The sequence below is a fragment of the Ambystoma mexicanum genome, chromosome 2p, assembly GCF_040938575.1.
Source record: "Ambystoma mexicanum isolate Mex_15411 chromosome 2p, UKY_AmexF1_1, whole genome shotgun sequence".
NCBI classification, from domain to species: domain Eukaryota; kingdom Metazoa; phylum Chordata; class Amphibia; order Caudata; family Ambystomatidae; genus Ambystoma; species Ambystoma mexicanum.
In genome coordinates, this window is record NC_090923.1 from 568,365,933 (window position 1) to 568,385,550 (window position 19,618).

At 58.1% G+C, this 19,618-nt stretch overlaps 1 long non-coding RNA gene across 1 annotated transcript in view; it reads right to left on the reverse strand.

Annotated features, from left to right (window-relative positions):
- The window catches only part of LOC138565902 (uncharacterized), a 58,235-nt gene extending 41,294 nt beyond the window's left edge, over positions 1-16,941 (reverse strand). Inside the window, exon 1 of the long non-coding RNA XR_011301692.1 lies at positions 16,755-16,941. This is a non-coding gene — a long non-coding RNA (uncharacterized lncRNA). The remainder of the gene's footprint in view (positions 1-16,754) is intronic.
- Between the last annotated feature and the right edge of the window lie 2,677 nt (positions 16,942-19,618).

A 19,618-nucleotide genomic window follows, 5' to 3' on the forward strand; every position in this document is an offset into this window, starting at 1 on the left:
CCAGCACCCCCACCCCCCAGCAATGCAGGGCACCCTGCACCAGGCCCCCACTCATGTCCAACTCATGTCTCCCACCACCCCCACCCCCCAGCAGTGCAGGGCACCCTCCACCAGGCCCCCACACAAGTCTCCCAGCACCCCCACCCCCCAGCAGTGCAGGGCACCCTCCAACAGGCCCCCACACATGTCTCCCAGCACCCCACCCCCAGCAGTGCAGGGCACCATCCACCAGGCCCCCACTCATGTCCAACTCATGTCTCCCACCACCCCCACAACCCAGCAGTGCAGGGCACCCTCCACCAGGCCCCCACTCATGTCCAACTCATGTCACCCACCACCCCCACCCCCCTGCAGTGCTGGGCACCCTCCACCAGGCCCCCACTCATGTCCAACTCATGTCTCCCAGCACCCCCACCCCCAGCAGTGCAGGGAACCCTCCTCCATGCCCCCACACATGTCCCCCTGCACCCACACCCCCCAGCATCCAGGGGCACCCTCCACCAGGCCCCCACTCATGTCCAACTCATGTCTCCCACCACCCCCACCCCCCAGCAGTACAGGGCACCCTCCACAGGCCCCGACACATGTTTCCCAGCACCCCCACTCCCCAGCAGTGCAGGGCACCCTCCACCAGGCCCCCACTCATGTCCAACTCATGTCTCCCAGCACCCCCACCCCCCAGCAGTGCAGGGCACCCTCCACCAGGCCCCCACTCATGTCCAACTGATGTCTCCCACCACCCCCACCCCCCAGCAGTGCAGGGCACCCTCCACCAGGCCCCCACTCATGTCTCCCATCACCCCCACCCCCCAGCATCTAGGGGCACCCTCCACCAGGCCCCCACTCATGTCTCCCAGCACCCCCACCCCCCAGCAGTGCAGGGCACCCTCCACCAGGCCCCCAGTCATGTCCAACTCATGTCTCCCAGCACCCCCACCCCCCAGCAGTGCAGGGCACCCTCCACCAGGCCCCCACTCATGTCTCCCATCACCCCACCCCCCAGCATGCAGGGGCACCCTCCACCAGGCCCCCACTCATGTCTCCCATCACCCCACCCCCCCAGCATCCAGAGGCACCCTCCACCAGGCCCCCACACATGTCTCCCAACACCCCCACCCCCCAGCAGTGCAGGCACCCTCCACCAGGCCCCCACAAATGTCTCCCAGCACCCCCACCCCCCAGCAGTGCAGGGCACCCTCCACCAGGCCCCCACTCATGTCCAACTCATGTCTCCCAGCACCCCCACCCCCCAGCAGTGCAGGGCACCCTCCACCAGGCCCCCACTCATGTCCAACTCATGTCTCCCAGCACCCCCACCCCCCAGCAGTGAAGGGCACCCTCCACCAGGCCCCCACTCATGTCTCCCATCACCCCCACCCACCAGCATCCAGGGGCACCCTCCACCAGGCCCCCACTCATGTCTCCCAGCACCCCCACCCCCCAGCAGTGCAGGGCACCCTCCACCAGGCCCCCACACATGTCCCCCTGCACCTCCACCCCCCAGCATCCAGGGTCACCCTCCACCAGGCCCCCACTCATGTCCAACTCATGTCTCCCACCACCCCCACCCCCCAGCAGTACAGGGCACCCTCCACCAGGCCCCCACACATGTCTCCCAGCACCCCCACCCCCCAGCAGTGCAGGGCACCCTCCACCAGGCCCCCACTCATGTCCAACTCATGTCTCCCACCACCCCCAACCCCCAGCAGTGCAGGGCACCCTCCAACAGACCCCCACTCATGACCAACTCATGTCTCCCACCACCCCCACCCCCCAGCAGTGCAGGGCACCCTCCACCAGGCCCCCACCCATGTCTCCCATCACCCCCACCCCCCAGCATCCAGGGGCACCCTCCACCAGGCCCCCACTCATGTCTCCCAGCACCCCCACCCCACAGCAGTGCAGGGCACCCTCCACCAGGCCCCCACTCATGTCCAACTCATGTCTCCCAGCACTCCCACCCCCCAGCAGTGCAGGGCACCCTCCACCAGGCCCCCACACATGTCCCCCTGCACCTCCACCCCCCAGCATCCAGGGGCACCCTCCACCAGGCCCCCACTCATGTCCAACTCATGTCTCCCACCACCCCCACCCCCCAGCAGTGCAGGGCACCCTCCACCAGGCCCCCACTCATGTCTCCCATCACCCCCAACCCCCAGCATCCAGGGGCACCCTCCACCAGGCCCCCACTCATGTCTCCCAGCACCCCCACCCCCCAGCAGTGCAGGGCACCCTCCACCAGGCCCCCACTCATGTCCAACTCATGTCTCCCACCCCCCCACCCCCCAGCAGGGCATGGCACCCTCCGCCAGGCCCCCACTCATGTCTCCCATCACCCCCACCCCCAAGCATCCAGGGACACCCTCCACCAGGCCCCCACTCATGTCTCCCATCACCCCCACCCCCCAGCATCCAGGGGCACCCTCCACCAGGCCCCACTCATGTCCCCCAGCACCCCCACCCCCCAGCAGTGCAGGGCACCCTCCACCAGGCCCCCACACATGTCTCCCAGCACCCCCACCCCCCAGCAGTGCAGGGCACCCTCCACCAGGCCCCCACTCATGTCCAACTCATGTCTCCCACCACCCCCACCCCCCAGCAGTGCAGGGCACCCTCCACCAGGCCCCCACACATGCCTCCCAGCACCCTCACCCCCCAGCATCCAGGGGCACCCTCCACCAGGCCCCCACACATGTCTACCATCACCCCCATCCCCCAGCAGTGCATGGCACCCTTCACCAGGCCCCCACACATGTCTCCCAGCACCCCCACCCCCCAGCAGTGCAGGGCACCCTCCACCAGGCCCCCACTCATGTCCAACTCATGTCTCCCAGCGCCCCCACCCCCCAGCAGTGCAGGGCACCTTCCACCAGGCCCCCACTCATGTCTCCCAGCACCCCCACCCCCCAGCAGTGCAGGGCACCCTCCACCAGTCCCCCACTCATGTCCAACTCATTTCTCCCACCCCCCCACCCCCCAGCAGTGCAGGGCACCCTCCACCAGGCCCCCACTCATGTCCAACTCATGTCTCCCAGCACCCCCACCCCCCAGCAGTGCAGGGCACCTTCCACCAGGCCCCCACTCATGTCTCCCAGCACCCCCACCCCCCAGCATCCAGGGGCACCCTCCACCAGGCCCCCACTCATATCCAACTCATTTCTCCCACCACCCCCACCCCCCAGCAGTGCAGGGCACCCTCCACCAGGCCCCAGGGCACCCTCCACCAGGCCCCCACTCATGTCCAACTCATGTCTCCCAGCACCCCCACCCCCCAGCAGTGCAGGGCACCCTCCGCCAGGCCCCCACTCATGTCCAACTCATGTCTCCCAGCACCCCCACTCCCAGCAGTGCAGGGCACCCTCCACCAGGCCCCCACTCATGTCTCCCATCACCCCCACCCTTCAGCATACAGGGGCACCCTCCACCAGGCCCCCACTCATGTCTCCCATCACCCCCACCCCCCAGCATCCAGGGGCACCCTCCACCAGGCCCCCACACTTGTCTCCCAGCACCCCCACCCCCCAGCAGTGCAGGGCACCCTCCACCAGGCCCCCACTCATGTCCAACTCATGTCTCCCACCACCCCCACCTCCCAGCAGTGCAGGGCACCCTCCACCAGGCCCCCACTCATGTCCAACTCATGTCTGCCAGCACCCCCACCCCCCAGCAGTGCAGGGCACCCTCAACCAGGCCCCCACTCATGTCTCCCATCACCCCCACCCCCCAGCATCCAGGGGTACCCTCCACCAGGCCCCCACACATGTCTCCCAGCACCCCCACCCCCCAGCAGTGCAGGGCACCCTCCACCAGGCCCCCACTCATGTCCAACTCATGTCTCCCACCACCCCCACCCCCCAGCAGTGCAGGGCACCCTCCACCAGGCCCCCACTCATGTCCAACTCATGTCTCCCACCACCCCCACCCTCCAGCAGTGCAGGGCACCCTCCACCAGGCCCCCACTCATGTCTCCCAGCACCCCCACCCCCCAGCAGTGCAGGGCACCCTCCACCAGGCCCCCACTCATGTCCAACTCATGTCTCCCAGCACCCCCACCCCCCAAAATTGCAGGGCACCCTCCACCAGGCCCCCACACATGTCCCCCTGCACCCCCACCCCCCAGCATCCAGGGGCACCCTCCACCAGGCCCCCACTCATATCCAACTCATGTCTCTCACCGCCCCCACCCCCCAGCAGTGCAGGGCACCCTCCACCAGGCCCCCACACATGTCTCCCAGCACCCCCAACCCCCAGCAGTGCAGGGCACCCTCCACCAGGCCCCCACTCATGTCCAACTCATGTCTCCCACCACCCCCACCCCCCAGGAGTGCAGGGCACCCTCCACCAGGCCCCCACTCATGTCCAACTCATGTCTCCCACCACCCCCACCCCCCAGCAGTGCAGGGCACCCTCCACCAGGCCCCCACTCATGTCTCCCATCACCCCCACCCCCAGCAGTGCAGGGCACCCTCCACCAGGCCCCCACTCATGTCCAACTCATGTCTCCCAGCACCCCCACCCCCCAGCAGTGCAGGGCACCCTCCACCAGGCCCCCACTCATGTCTCCCATCACCCCCACCCCCCAGCATCCAGGGGCACCCTCCACCAGGCCCCCACTCATGTCTCCCATCACCCCCACCCCCCAGCATCCAGAGGCACCCTCCACCAGGCCCCCACTCATGTCTCCCATCACCCCCACCCCCCAGCATCCAGGGGCACCCTCCACCAGGCCCCCACTCATGTCTCCCAGCTCCCCCACCCCCCAGCAGTGCAGGGCACCCTCCACCAAGCCCCCACTCATGTCCAACTCATGTCTCCCAGCACCCCCACCCCCCAGCAGTGCAGGGCGCCCTCCACCAGACCCCCACTCATGTCTCCCATCACCCCCACCCCCCAGCATCCAGGGGCACCCTCCACCAGGCCCCCACTCATGTCTCGCATCGCCCCCACCCCCCAGCATCCAGGGGCACCCTCCACCAGGCCCCCACACATGTCTCCCAGCACCCCCACCCCCCAGCAGTGCAGGGCACCCTCCACCAGGCCCCCACTCATGTCCAACTTATGTCTCCCACCACCCCCACCCCCCAGCAGTGCAGGGCACCCTCCACCAGGCCCCCACACATGTCTCCCAGCACCCCCACCCCCCCAGCATCCAGGGGCACCCTCCACCAGGCCCCCACACATGTCTCCCAGCACCCTCCCCCAGCAGTGCAGGGCACCCTCCACCGGGCCCCCACACATGTCCCCCAGCACCCCACCCCCCAGCAGTGCAGGGCACCCTCCACCAAGCCCCCACTCATGTCCAACTCATGTCTCCCACCACCCCCACACCCCAGCAGTGCAGGGCACCCTCCACCAGGCCCCCACTCATATCCAACCCATGTCTCCCACCACCCCCACCCCCCAGCAGTGCAGGGCACCCTCCACCAGGCCCCCACTCATGTCCACCTCATGTCTCCCAGCACCCCCACCCCCCAGCAGTGCAGGGCACCCTCCTCCATGCCCCCACACACGTCCCCCTGCACCCACACCCCTCAGCATCCAGGGGAACCCTCCACCAGGCCCCCACTCATGTCCAACTCATGTCTCCCACCACCCCCACCCCCCAGCAGTGCAGGGCACCCTCCACCAGCCCCCCACTCATGTCCAACTCATGTCTCCCACCACCCCCCAGCAGTGCAGGGCACCCTCCACTAGGCCCCCACTCATGTCTCCCATCGCCCCCACCCCCCAGCATCCAGGGGCACCCTCCACCAGGCCCCCACTCATGTCTCCCAGCACCCCCACCCCCCAGCAGAGCAGGGCACCCTCCACCAGGCCCCCACACATGTCTCCCAGCACCCTCACCCCCCAGCAGTGCAGGGAACCCTCCGCCAGGCCCCCACTCATGTCCAACTCATGTCTCCCACGACCCCCACCCCCCAGCTGTGCAGGGCACCCTCCACCAGGCCCCCACACATGTCTCCCAGCACCCCCACCCCCAGCATCCAGGGGCACCCTCCACCAGTAACCTACACATGTATACCAGCACCCCCACCACCCCGCAAGTGCAGGGCACCCTCCACCAGGCCCCCACACATGTCTCCCAGCACCCCCACCCCCCAGCAGTGCAGGGCACCCTCCACCAGGCCCCCACTCATGTCCAACTCATGTCTCCCAGCACCCTCACCCCCAGCAGTGCAGGGCACCCTCCACCAGGCCCCCACTCATGTCTCCCAGCACCCCCACCCCCCAGCAGTGCAGGGCACCCTCCACCAGGCCCCCACACATGTCCCCCAGCACCCCCACCCCCCAGCAGTGCAGGGCACCCTCCACCAGGCCCCACTCATGTCCAACTCATGTCTCCCAGCACCCCCGCCCCCCAGCAGTGCAGGGCACCCTCCACCAGGCCCCCACACATGTCCCCCTGCACCCCCACCCCCCGGCATCCAGGGGCACCCTCCACCAGGCCCCCACTCATGTCCAACTCATGGCTCCCACCACCCCCAGCCCCCAGCAGTGCAGGGCACCCTCCACCAGGCCCCCACACATGTCTCCCAGCACCCCCACCCCCAGCAGTGCAGGGCACCCTCCACCAGGCCCCCACTCATGTCCAACTCATGTCTCCCATCACCCCCACCCCCCAGCAGTGCAGGGCACCCTCCACCAGGCCCCCACCCATGTCCAACTCATGTCTCCCAGCACCCCCACCCCCCAGCAGTGCAGGGCACTCTCCACCAGGCCCCCACTCATGTCTCCCATCACCCCATCCCCCAGCATCCAGGGGCACCCTCCACCAGGCCCCCACTCATGTCTCCCAGCACCCCCACCCCCCAGCAGTGCAGGGCACCCTCCACCAAGCCCCCACTCATGTCCAACTCATGTCTCCCAGCACCCCCACCCCCCAGCAGTGCAGGGCACCCTCCACCAGACCCCCACTCATGTCTCCAATCACCCCCACCCCCCACCATCCAGGGGCACCCTCCACCAGCCCCCCACTCATGTCTCCCATCACCCCCACCCCCCAGCATCCAGGGGCAGCCTCCACCAGGCCCCCACACATGTCTCCCAACACCCCCACCCCCCAGCAGTGCAGGGCACCCTCCACCCGGCCCCCACTCATGTCCAACTCATGTCTCCCACCACCCCCACCCCCCAGCAGTGCAGGGCACCCTCCAACAGGCCCCCACACATGTCTCCCAGCACCCCACCCCCCAGCAGTGCAGGGCACCCTCCACCAGGCCCCCACACATGTCCAACTCATGTCTTCCACCACTCCCACACCCCAGCAGTGCAGGGCACCCTCCACCAGGCCCCCACTCATGTGCAACCATGTCTCCCACCACCCCCACCCCCCAGCAGTGCAGGGCACCCTCCACCAGGCCCCCACTCATGTCCAACTCATGTCTCCCAGCACCCTCACCCCCCAGCAGTGCAGGGCACCCTCCTCCATGCCCCCACACATGTCCCCCTGCACCCACACCCCCCAGCATCCAGGGGCACCATCCAACAGGCCCCCACTCATGTCCAACTCATGTCTCCCACCACCCCCACCCCCCAGCAGTACAGGGCACCCTCCACCAGGCCCCCACACATGTTTTCCAGCACCCCCACCCCCCTGCAGTGCAGGGCACCCTCCACCAGGCCCCCACTCATGACCAACTCATATCTCCCACCACCCCCACCCCCAGCAGTGCAGGGCACCCTCCACCAGGCCCCCACTCATGTCCAACTCATGTGTCCCACCACCCCCACCCTCCAGCAGTGCAGGGCACCCTCCACCAGGCCCCCACTCATGTCTCCCAGCACCCCCACCCCCCAGCAGTGCAGAGCACCCTCCACCAGGCCCCCACTCATGTCCAACTCATGTCTCCCAGCACCCCCACCCCCCAGCAGTGCAGGGCACCCTCCACCAGGCCCCCACTCATGTCTCCCATCACCCCCACCCCCCAGCATCCAGGGGCACCCTCCACCAGGCCCCCACTCATGTCTCCCATCACCCCCACCCCCCAGCATCCAGGCGCACCCTCCACCAGGCCCCCACACATGTTTTCCAGCACCCCCACCCCCCTGCAGTGCAGGGCACCCTCCACCAGGCCCCCACTCATGACCAACTCATATCTCCCACCACCCCCACCCCCAGCAGTGCAGGGCACCCTCCACCAGGCCCCCACTCATGTCCAACTCATGTGTCCCACCACCCCCACCCTCCAGCAGTGCAGGGCACCCTCCACCAGGCCCCCACTCATGTCTCCCAGCACCCCCACCCCCCAGCAGTGCAGAGCACCCTCCACCAGGCCCCCACTCATGTCCAACTCATGTCTCCCAGCACCCCCACCCCCCAGCAGTGCAGGGCACCCTCCACCAGGCCCCCACTCATGTCTCCCATCACCCCCACCCCCCAGCATCCAGGGGCACCCTCCACCAGGCCCCCACTCATGTCTCCCATCACCCCCACCCCCCAGCATCCAGGCGCACCCTCCACCAGGCCCCCACTCATGTCTCCCATCACCCCCACCCCCCAGCATCCAGGGGCACCCTCCACCAGGCCCCCACTCATGTCTCGCATCGCCCCCACCCCCCAGCATCCAGGGGCACAGGGGTACCCTCCACCAGGCCCCCACACATGTCTCCCAGCACCCCCACCCCCCAGCAGTGCAGGGCACCCTCCACCAGGCCCCCACTCATGTCCAACTCATGTCTCCCACCACCCCCACCCCCCAGCAGTGCAGGGCACCCTCCACCAGGCCCCCACACATGTCTCCCAGCACCCCCACCCCCCCCAGCATCCAGGGGCACCCTCCACCAGGCCCCCACACATGTCTCCCAGCACCCCCCCCAGCAGTGCAGGGCACCCTCCACCAGGCCCCCACACATGTCTCCCAGCACCCCACCCCCCAGCAGTGCAGGGCACCCTCCACCAGGCCCCCACTCATGTCCAACCCATGTCTCCCACCACCCCCACACCCCAGCAGTGCAGGGCACCCTCCACCAGGCCCCCACTCATGTCCAACTCATGTCTCCCACCACCCCCACCCCCCAGCAGTGCAGGGCACCCGCCACCAGGCTCCCACTCATGTCCAACTCATGTCTCCCAGCACCCCCACCCCCCAGCAGTGCAGGGCACCCTCCTCCATGCCCCCACACACGTCCCCCTGCACCCACACCCCCCAGCATCCAGGGGCACCCTCCACCAGGCCCCCACTCATGTCCAACTCATGTCTCCCACCACCACCACCACCAGCAGTGCAGGGCACCCCCCACCAGCCCCCCACTCATGTCCAACTCATGTCTCCCACCACCCCCACCCCCAGCAGTGCAGGGTGCCCTCCACTAGGCCCCCACTCATGTCTCCCATCGCCCCCACCCCCCAGCATCCAGGGGCACCCTCCAACAGGCCCCCACTCATGTCTCCCAGCACCCCCACTCCCCAGCAGTGCAGGGCACCCTCCACCAGGCCCCCACTCATGTCCAACTCATGTCTCCCAGCACCCCCACCCCCAGCAGTGCAGGGCACCCTCCACCAGGCCCACACTCATGTCTCCCATCACCCCCACCCCCCAGCATCCAGGGGCACCCTCCACCAGGCCCCCACTCATGTCTCCCATCACCCCCACCCCCCAACATCCAGAGGCACCCTCCACCAGGCCCCACACATGTCTCCCAGCACCCCCACCCCCCAGCAGTGCAGGGAACCCTCCACCAGGCCCCCACTCATGTCTAACTCATGTCTCCCACCACCCCCACCCCCCAGCAGTGCAGAGCATCCTCCACCAGGCCCCCACACATGTCTCCCAGCACCCCCACCCCCCCAGCATCCAGGGGCATCCTCCACCAGGCCCCCACACATGTCTCCCAGCACCCCCACCCCCCAGCAGTGCAGGGCACCCTCCACCAGGCCCCCACACATGTCTCCCAGCACCCCCACCCCCCAGCAGTGCAGGGCACCCTCCACCAGACCCCCACTCATGTCCAACTCATGTCTCCCACCACCCCCACCCCCCAGCAGTGCAGGGCACCATCCACCAGGCCCCCACTCATGTCCAACTCATGTCTCCCACCACCCCCACCCCCCAGCAGTGCAGGGCACCCTCCACCAGGCCCCCACTCATGTCTCCCAGCAACCCCACCCCCCAGCAGTGCAGGGCACCCTCCACCAGGCCCCCACTCATGTCCAACTCATGTCTCCCAGCACCCCCACCCCCCAGCAGTGCAGGGCACCCTCCACCAGGCCCCCACTCATGTCCCCCTGCACCCCCACCCACCAGTATCCAGGGGCACCCTCCACCAGGCCCCCACTCATGTCCCCCAGCCAATATGTCATCACAATCTAGATCCCTGGCCCTTATGTTCAGCCTCCAAATGCCAAACACCCACCCGAGTATTGCATCCACCCACTTAGAAATGGCAATAACATGATAGAACCCCAATTGCAAGTTTGGAAATGAACACATGTCCCTCACATACACCCAATGGGTGTAAGTGAATGTCAAAACCCATATCATGATATGCATGAAGACAATGAGATGATACTACACATTGAAGTTTGAAGAAAAAATATGTATTAAAAGCAACATAAATTGAATCAAAAATAAAAAAACAATAATGGAAATTTAAAAAAAATAAACCAATCCAAAGGAAAGGTGTCCAAAGTCATAGTCCACAAAAGTAAATCCAATGGAAAATTAAAATCGAAAACCATTGCTCCATGGGTAAATCATTAAAAAAAATGAAAATCCAACAGTCAACTATATACAGATAAACAATCCAGGGTCCATGATCCCAACAAAAGAAATTAAACCTATCTAATAACACTACCTAAAAAAAAAACGATGTACAAAAATGTGGCCCATTGTCCAAAAGGTCCAAAAAAAATGTAAAACCAAAGGAAACCTAACACTAACTACAGAACTATTTACAAGGGCAGCGGGCTAGTCCGACGGCTCACTTCGGGATGTTCCGGGCCAGGGCATCATTGAACTCCTGCTCAATGTCCCGGAGGCGCTCCTCCTACATGGCCCTGAGGGTCCGCAGGGACATGTTCACCCCCAACTCCCTGCTGATTGCCTCGAGGCACTCGGCCCGCCTAAGGGCCCTCCGCATGGAGTTCTCCGCCCTGACCATCATGAGCCGTGCCTCTTCCGCCCGCTGCCGCTCCGCATCTATGGCGTGGCCCAACCGCTGCCACACGGAAGACACTTCCCGTCCTGGGTCCTCCTGCCCTCCGGCCGATGCCTCCGGCCGATGCCTGCCCCTCCGATGTCGAAGGCCCCGAGCCATCATGACTCCAACACCACAACCCAAATCAGCATATGTCCTCCGTCTTCACAACTACAAAGCAAAGATCCAAAAGACCAACTAATGGTATTACAATAACAGAATCTTGAACTACCACAATAGCAGTAAATAGCTCCACAGGATCATCTCTGAATTCCTGAACCCACCTTGCACTGCCGCCCCAATCACCTCTTCCCAAATGCTCTGTGATTCTCTCTCTGAACAATTCCACAAAACAGCCCTAGACAATCCGCCACCATCAATATCAAAATAACCAGCCTCACTGCCCATCCAGCACCCAATCTCCAAGAACCAAACCTTATGCCCTCTAGAACCTATCTGTTCTGCTCTTTCAGTCCCATTACAAGCCAGGAGTTCATCAAACTGCTGTCTGACATCCAACCCTCCGACTACCCCCTCGTCCCCTGTCCAGCCTCTCTCCTCAAAAAAATCTTCAACCCAACATGTGCTGGGGAGCTGGCAACATCCATCCTTAAAGACTTACTCACCTCTACCATTTTCCCAGAACCCTTCAAAGTCTTGCATGTCCAACCCCTTCTAAAGAAACCATCCCTCTCTAACCAACCAACAACAGGCCCATTTCAAACACCCGATTCTTGACAAAGCTCATCGACCCCAATGCATACTCCTAGCTCAACCACTTTGTAGAAGTCAACAACCTCCTTGAACCCGTACAATTGGAATTCCATCCTTGTCACGGAATGGAACCTACAATAGCCTCTTTCTGGGATGATCTTGAAGTCACGGCAGACTAAGAAGGCTGTGCTGCACTCATTCTTCCTGACCTATCTGCAGCCTTTGACACTGTCAACCACACCATCTTCCTTGACAGACTACATTCCCTAGGAATCCAAGACTCTGTGCTCAACTCAATCGAATTGTTCCTCACGAACACACAGCAAATCACATATCACCCCCTTTCCTCTCCACTGCATGGCCAGTGAGCACTGGAGTACCTCAGGGCCCCTTCCTATTATCCCTTCTTTTCAAACTTTACATGAACCCCCTGCCCGCACTCATCCACTCCCACAACCTCACTTTCTATAACTATGTCGATGACACAACAGATCGTCCTGAGGATTCCCAAATCGATCTACGCCCCTCACACTGACCTAGCAGCATGCCTGACAGATATTGATATCTGGATGATGAGTAACCATCTCCTTCTGAACCCAGGTAAAACAGAGATCATAGTGTGCTGCAAAACAGCCCTATTCCCACAACCATCTCCCTGGCCACCCTCCCTTGGCTCCTCCCCCCTACCTCCACCTCTGTCACCTAACTCTGTCTCACTACATTAACAATGTATCTAAATCCTGCCACTTACACCTTACGCTTCTGAGGCACATCTTCCCTTACTTCACCTACCCCCATAGACTGACTGCAATTATGTCTATTGTCATCTCTATACTTGATCATGCGAACTCCCCATACCTGGGTGCACCGGCCTACCAACTAAACAAACTCCAAAGAGTCCAGAACTCTGCAGCCATGCTCGTCCTTGGTCTTGGATGAAGGGATCACATCACAAAGGCACTCCACCCCTTACACTGGCTCCAGATTGGGCGAGGAGCCACTTTCAAAATGCTGTGCATTACTCATCGAGCTGTGCACAGACCCGGCGGCCCCAAATACTTACAAGAGAAGATTGCCTCCTAGTGTTCAATCTGCACCCTAAGGTCAAGCACTGCCCTCCTCCTAGTGGTCCCCGCCCCTAAATCAGCCAGGATCAGCAGTCTGCCTTCTCAACCCTGGTGCCAACAATCTGGAACTCACTGCGCCCCTCTCATTCGACACACGCAAGACTACATGGCGTTGCAGAAAGCACTGAAGACCTGGCTTTTCCCCTAAATCATGCTAAAGGACCGATCTGGCTCTTGCCCCTCTATGTAACCATGCCTCCTGGCCAACCAAGAACAGCCAAGAAGTGGCCAAGTATCCACTACAATGGACAAGTAAGAATGACTGATACATGGAACCGTTTTCCCAGTAGTAACGTCATGACCATGTTGACTCTTGTTGGGCAATGAATGACCAGTAGCACTTACGCTTTAATGTTATGACTGTGTTGGCTCTTTATTTGTTTGGAAATTAATGTGAGGGACTCAGAAACCTGGACCCACTACCACTCACCTTCCAATGTTACGATTGTGCTTTTTATTGTTTCTATTGGCAATGTTCTAAGTGTTTAGTTCAGGTGACATCTTTGGTGAATTCAGTTATGACAGCTTGGAATTCAAACCTTGGTATACTCAGTCATCCGCGGCACCTAAAGGTGTCAGACACGCTGGGCACCAAAAGCACGACCCAGCCTTTTATGCTAGATCCTCAGGGTTCAAAGAGTACCAACCACGTTTTGTAAGAAGTACTCGTAATTCCCAATGACCTGGATGTACTTTGTTCATCGAGAAGGTGTTAATTAACAAGCAATTGTCCACTCAGGTAGACACAGGGATGGGGGACAGAACATCTGCAATCACCTTACCCCTGTAATGCACTAGGACTGTTACTCCAAGAATTACTATTACCTTCTGCAGCCCTTATCATACCTGGTCCCAATTACTCAACATCCACCTGCATCTGGAAGCTACAAGGCCCATACAGTATGTGAGTAACGGCCAAAAGGTATGCCATATTTGCGCTACATAGCTGAGTTCACTGCTGACCTATAATGGGGAGCATAGTTAATTTGGTAGGCGCAGGAAGGTAATTAAGGAACAGGGAGTCCTCTTCCAACTGCACGAATACTCGCACATACCTCCCGATGTACTGACTCTCGACTCTACACCATTCAACATTGGAATGCAGCTACCCCACGCGATTAATTTGCCCTAGCTGCACACATAATTACACACCACCCTGCATATCTCAACAACCTTTAGAATGCAGCTAATCCCCATGATAAATTCATCAAAGGTGCACAAATAATCTCAAATACAAGCTCCGCCTCGGCTAGAATGCAGCAAACCCATTGACAATTCGGCCTAGCTGCACTCATACTAATTGTCTCACATAAACTTCACACTACTTCTAATATTAGAATGCACCTATCATCACAAACATGTGGCTTAGCTGCACACATGCCGAGTGCACAAGCACACTACTCTGACTTGCTCCACTGACCTGGACTACGATCCCCGAGGGCGTTTAACCGAGAGCGTGTTGGGACCATACCAATGGTGAAAGGTGCTATACAAATGCCCAATAACATAACATAACATAACTTAGAAACAAAGCATTCCAGCAAGTCTCAATCCATCTAATTTCTGAGATTTACCCCAATTTAAAGATGTATCACCACTGATTGAAGATACCCTTGTGGCCTTGGAGAGCTGATGTGAATAAATAATTGTGAACTACATTCATGATTGCTCAACAATTGATTGAAGGATCACATGAACGAATTTACTGTTCATGGACTGTCCTGTATGATTTAGGAACATTTGTTAGTTCCCTCATACATGTGTACAGTGCGCGTTCAAGTCTTAAAGACACACCAACAGTTGGTCCTGAGGAAGGCGCTCAAATTTTGGTCTCCAAAATGTTTCTTTATTATTAAGTTTGTTTTTACGTTGTTTTGAGAACGTTGGTCATTCCTAGTGGTCCCCTTTCTTCACAATGTATTTCATCAATGTGTTTCGTGAGGATTGGTCTTGTATGTTTATGCAGTGTCCTCTGCTAAGTGCACATGTAACATGAGTGCAATATGCCTCTATGTATCTATTTGTACACAATATGTTTAGTTTAAAATTAGGTTGTAAAAATTGACACTTTAATTAACCATAAAATAATGTTCTGTCAAGATTTTTTTTTGCATTTGATTAGGATTGGGAGGGGTAGCAGCTGCTACCTTGACTCCCCCTCTGCTACCCCTAGACCTGTCCTTGCTACTCCTGGGCCACTAGACAAAGAGGCAGTGCCAAGAGCAGATATCTGTTTTGCACCTGAAAAAGCAACCGAATTTGTCACAGGTTTTTTCACTTGGAATATAGATCTTGTTAGCTGGAGAAATAACAGGGATGCAGGGAAAACCATGAAGTCACCATCACTGACAGTTTGGCAGTCCATTAGTGAAGAATGCCTGAATGGTTGGGTTCAGAGGCAGGGCTGTCTGTGCAGTTCATACCCCCAGCACTGTAGCAACAGGAAGAGGCTGGGGGCTAGGTCTAGCTAGCCAGGAATGGGCAAGAGTAGTCTGCAGTGCTCAGTGACAGCACAGCATGAACGCAAATCTCATCATTGTTTCTCGTTCTCTACTTTGCACATTCGGTGAGCCTCTGGGCCAGTGATGGGAAGGGTGAGCCCCAGTGGCTTCTGCCACCAATCGTGCCTGGGCGCTGTGTGGCCTGACCCAGATCTTCCAGACCTACATCACGGGTACACTGTAGATAGACACAAGGGCCCTCATTACAACCCAGGCGTTAAGGGGTTAACGGCGCCGTAAAAGGTGGCGGCGCCGTAAAACCCTTAATGCCTGATTACGAGGTCCCTTTGCGGGTGGCACTTTAACGCCTGCTTTTAGCAGGCGTTAAAAAACCAACCCGCAAAGGGACCTAGGAGCTAATTACGGCACCGTAATTTACGGTGCCGTAATTAGCGCCTTCCCCAGTCCCATTGAGCCCTATGGGAATGGGGAAGGGCCATGGCGGCATGGGGAATTACCTCCCCGCCAACCTCGGAATGGGGCGGTAATTCCCCATTCCGCCATGGCGGAGTCGGTAAGTTACCGGCATGGACCATGGTGCTGTTAGCACCATGGTCCAATGCCTGGGTCGTAATGAGGGCCAAGGTGAGATAATTAATTTACATGAAGTTGCACTCAGCCTTTGAAGTAAACCATCTGTTGCTTCCTAAAGCAACACCAATCTCTACTTTGAAGGATAGCTCAGGGGCAACACGCTTGCTTTGGGAACAAGAGGATGCAGTGCCACATGGGTTTGGTTCCTGTTCCAGTGTTAAGAAGCCGGAGGAGGCTGGCGTTAATCTTTTTTGATCTTTTTGAAAAGATCTTTTCACCAAAAGATTGATTTAGAAAGACCGCTCTGTGACCTCACGGAGCAGCTATGTAAATGGAACTGTCACACCACTGCCGCACACGAGTGCGCACAGGGGCTGACAGGCACGTCGGGACCCGGAAGTGCAGGACCAGGAGAACAGGTAAGTGTGTGGGTGCGTGTGTGTTGGTGTGTATGTATGTGTTTCGGTTTTGGTGGAGAGTGCAGGGAGGGTCTGGGTCTGAAATCAAGTGGGAGTGGGGGTGTAGAGAAACAATGGGAGCCTCTGGGGTGAAAACCCTGAATATTCTAAAAAAAAATAAACAGTTTCAAGAATTTTAAAAAACAGTTTAATGGTCTGAAGAGAAAACGACCTTTACAATGCTGTCTTTCGGATCAAAAGAAAATCGGGCATTGTAAATCGGTCTTTTTCTCTTGAGACCTTTAAAATGAGGTCTTTTCACATATAACCAGCATGGAAAGAACCTACCTTATGCTGTCCATGATGGATTCCCAGGAAGAGGGTAGCCTGTTGGACCCAAACGCAGCTGAATGCAAGAAAGTAAAGGTGATAGCAGCACACCAGCAAGTTGCACGTTGTGAACACACCACTGCTGTGCTAGCCTTTTTCCTCTAACACCCCTGCCTACTCAGGCTGCCGAAGCTGCACTGCCTTGATGATATGAACTGATAATGCCTGCGGAGCATGCAAAGCCTCCATCCCAAGCCACAAAGTCAATGTGGTAGAATGTCATGGCAACAGAGGAACGTTTTGTGTGATCGGGTGAGCTCGGTTGTATGACATGTCAGTACATCTTGTTTGTGCCAAGCCAGATGACTGATCCAGGTGAGCCTGAGACAATCAGAGTTCCTCCTAGTGCTGATGGAGTGAAATGCGATACCTGCCCGAACCGCTCCCATGCATTGCATGCCAGCTCAGTGAGTCTTTACACGCAGGCAGGCATGTGGTGATGCGAGAAACGGATAATCGCTTTAATAAAATATCAAGGGGTTCTTCCATGCAGGCAGGAATAATCTAAGTAATAACACAGAGTCATAGGGCCTCATTACAAGTTTGCCAGTCCGGTAACAAAGGTGCCGGTAAGCTAACAGCACCGTTCTTACCGGACCGGCAAACTACGAGGTTTGCGAGCAGGAGCCGTTCGCCTACGAGGTCTGACCTGGCGGGTGGAAAGGCACCCGCTCGCAGACCTTGACGGATGCACCAGCACCATTCATGAATGGTGCCAGTGCATCCGACCTCTGCATTCCCATTGAGTTCAATGGGACTGAAATGGAAATGGGGAGTAATATTTTCCGACGCCCGGGAATGGGCAATTACCGGGTCCGCCGGGGCTGTAATGCCCCAGTAATTGCCCATTCCTGAGCGCCGGAAAATTCATGATTTATCGGCATGGCTACCGCCAGGGTCGTAATGACCCCCATAGTGTAAATTTCAGTGCATAAACAGCAGAAACTAGATTATATGGCAGTCAAAACTGGCAGTCAAGAATGGAGGGAAATAATGGAGGTAATGATGCATACATACCTACGTCCACTGCACCAAATGCTCCTATATAAGAATATAAGCGTTTGGGATCACCTTATCACTCAATCCGAAGTGGTCAATTTAGGTGCACTGCATGGAGACGTGTTTCTCAACTATTAAGGAAAGAGGTGAAGATGAAAATAAATACACATTGCTCTTCTAAGCTGGCGTAGCCCTGGTGCTTCTGGTGCTGACCTGGGGGTTCACGCTCTCTTCCATTCCCAGTTATAGTGAGGGACCATTATCATCCCTGTGACAAATTGACTTCCGCCCTGCAGGAGTAAAAGGATGCGTAGAGGCCAACGCACCTACTCATCCCTCACACGTCTATAAACCAAGAGCCAAAACAATCATAAAGGCAAAACAGGTACAGTTAAGAGATACACATCCTTTACATTTTGTGGTAATGCTGAGGGAAGGCCAGGCTCAGACTGGCCTATAGGGAAATAGGGCAATGCCAGATTTGAATGCCCAACCTGGTAATGTGCGCCAATTTTTTTGTCAAAATGGGCCAGATATTTTTTTTTTAAAGTAGGCTACTTTGATTACTTACTTCAGTATGTGGCTAGTAGTTTTGAACAGCGTTACTGCACATATCCTTTCAAATGGAGTATTTGCAACACATTTGACCAAAAAACTCCCCCATGGATACTACTTAAACAGTCTGTCAACAAAGGAAATAATTTCTATTTACAACTGTGAGACACTTTTTAATTGGTGCCCAGACACATTTTATGCTCCAGTCTGACCCTACTGAAGGCTATACTATCAAGAGGTTTATAACCGTGGTTCAGTAGAAACCCAAACGGCAAGTATAACAGTCCAAAATAAAGGAATGTCCATTCAAGGTTTTATGAAGATAGATTTACTGATATATCAAACCTATCATATCTGAATTGATCAAACACAACATGTGCAATAATGTGCAATAGTAGCTCACTAGAAAATACTGTAAAAAAAAAACCTCTGTAGATGGAACACAGAATATTTCTTTACTTATTGTGCATTTGAAACACAATTTACTTGATTTATAAGCACCTTACAAAGCACCCACAGGGCAACAGGGAGGGAACATGGGAAGGAAAAGCAAATATAACAATGAAGGATAGAGGCGGTCCTATTAGGCCTTGTTAGCAATCAGAATGTGCAAGTGCAGAGAGAGAGAAGGTATGGGAGAGTGGGGGGGTAAGTGCTGGGTGTACCAGAGAGGGTAAGTGCTAGGTGTCTCAAAGAGGGAAGTGCTAGGGAATAAGCAGCTGATAAGTGAATTGGTGAGAGTGGTCAGCTGCCAATAAATAAGTGCAGGCCTGTGGTGGCATAGGCCAGTGGGTGCCAAGGCAAGTGGTGGGTGCGGGCAGAGGCTGAAGACGATGGGTGTGGGAGGCCAGAACCCAGGAGGACACATTAAGGGCCTGGTCACCGATCTCAGTAACTGTGGGTTTAGCATAGGAGGGAGAAAGGGAAGGAGGAGGTGAAAAGGAAGATCTTGAGGAGCTTCAGGAATTTGAGGAGATCTGGCTGAAGAGGGAGGGGGAGGCTTTTCCATAGGAGGGAGCCTGCCGAGGAAAGAGATCAGCCACCAGCTTTCTGTTTAGCGAAGCGCTTGACACACAGAGAGTTGGTGCCGGAGGAATGTAGAGATCTGGAGGGAGAGTATTTAGTGAGAGCCAGTTGTAGATAGCCTTATGGATGATGCAGAGGGATTTGAATTTGATCCTTGCAGCAACCGGGAGCCAGTGGAGAGATTTTAGGTCTGCAGAGATGCGGTCCCTGAGCTTGAGGTCAAGGATAAGTCTTGCAG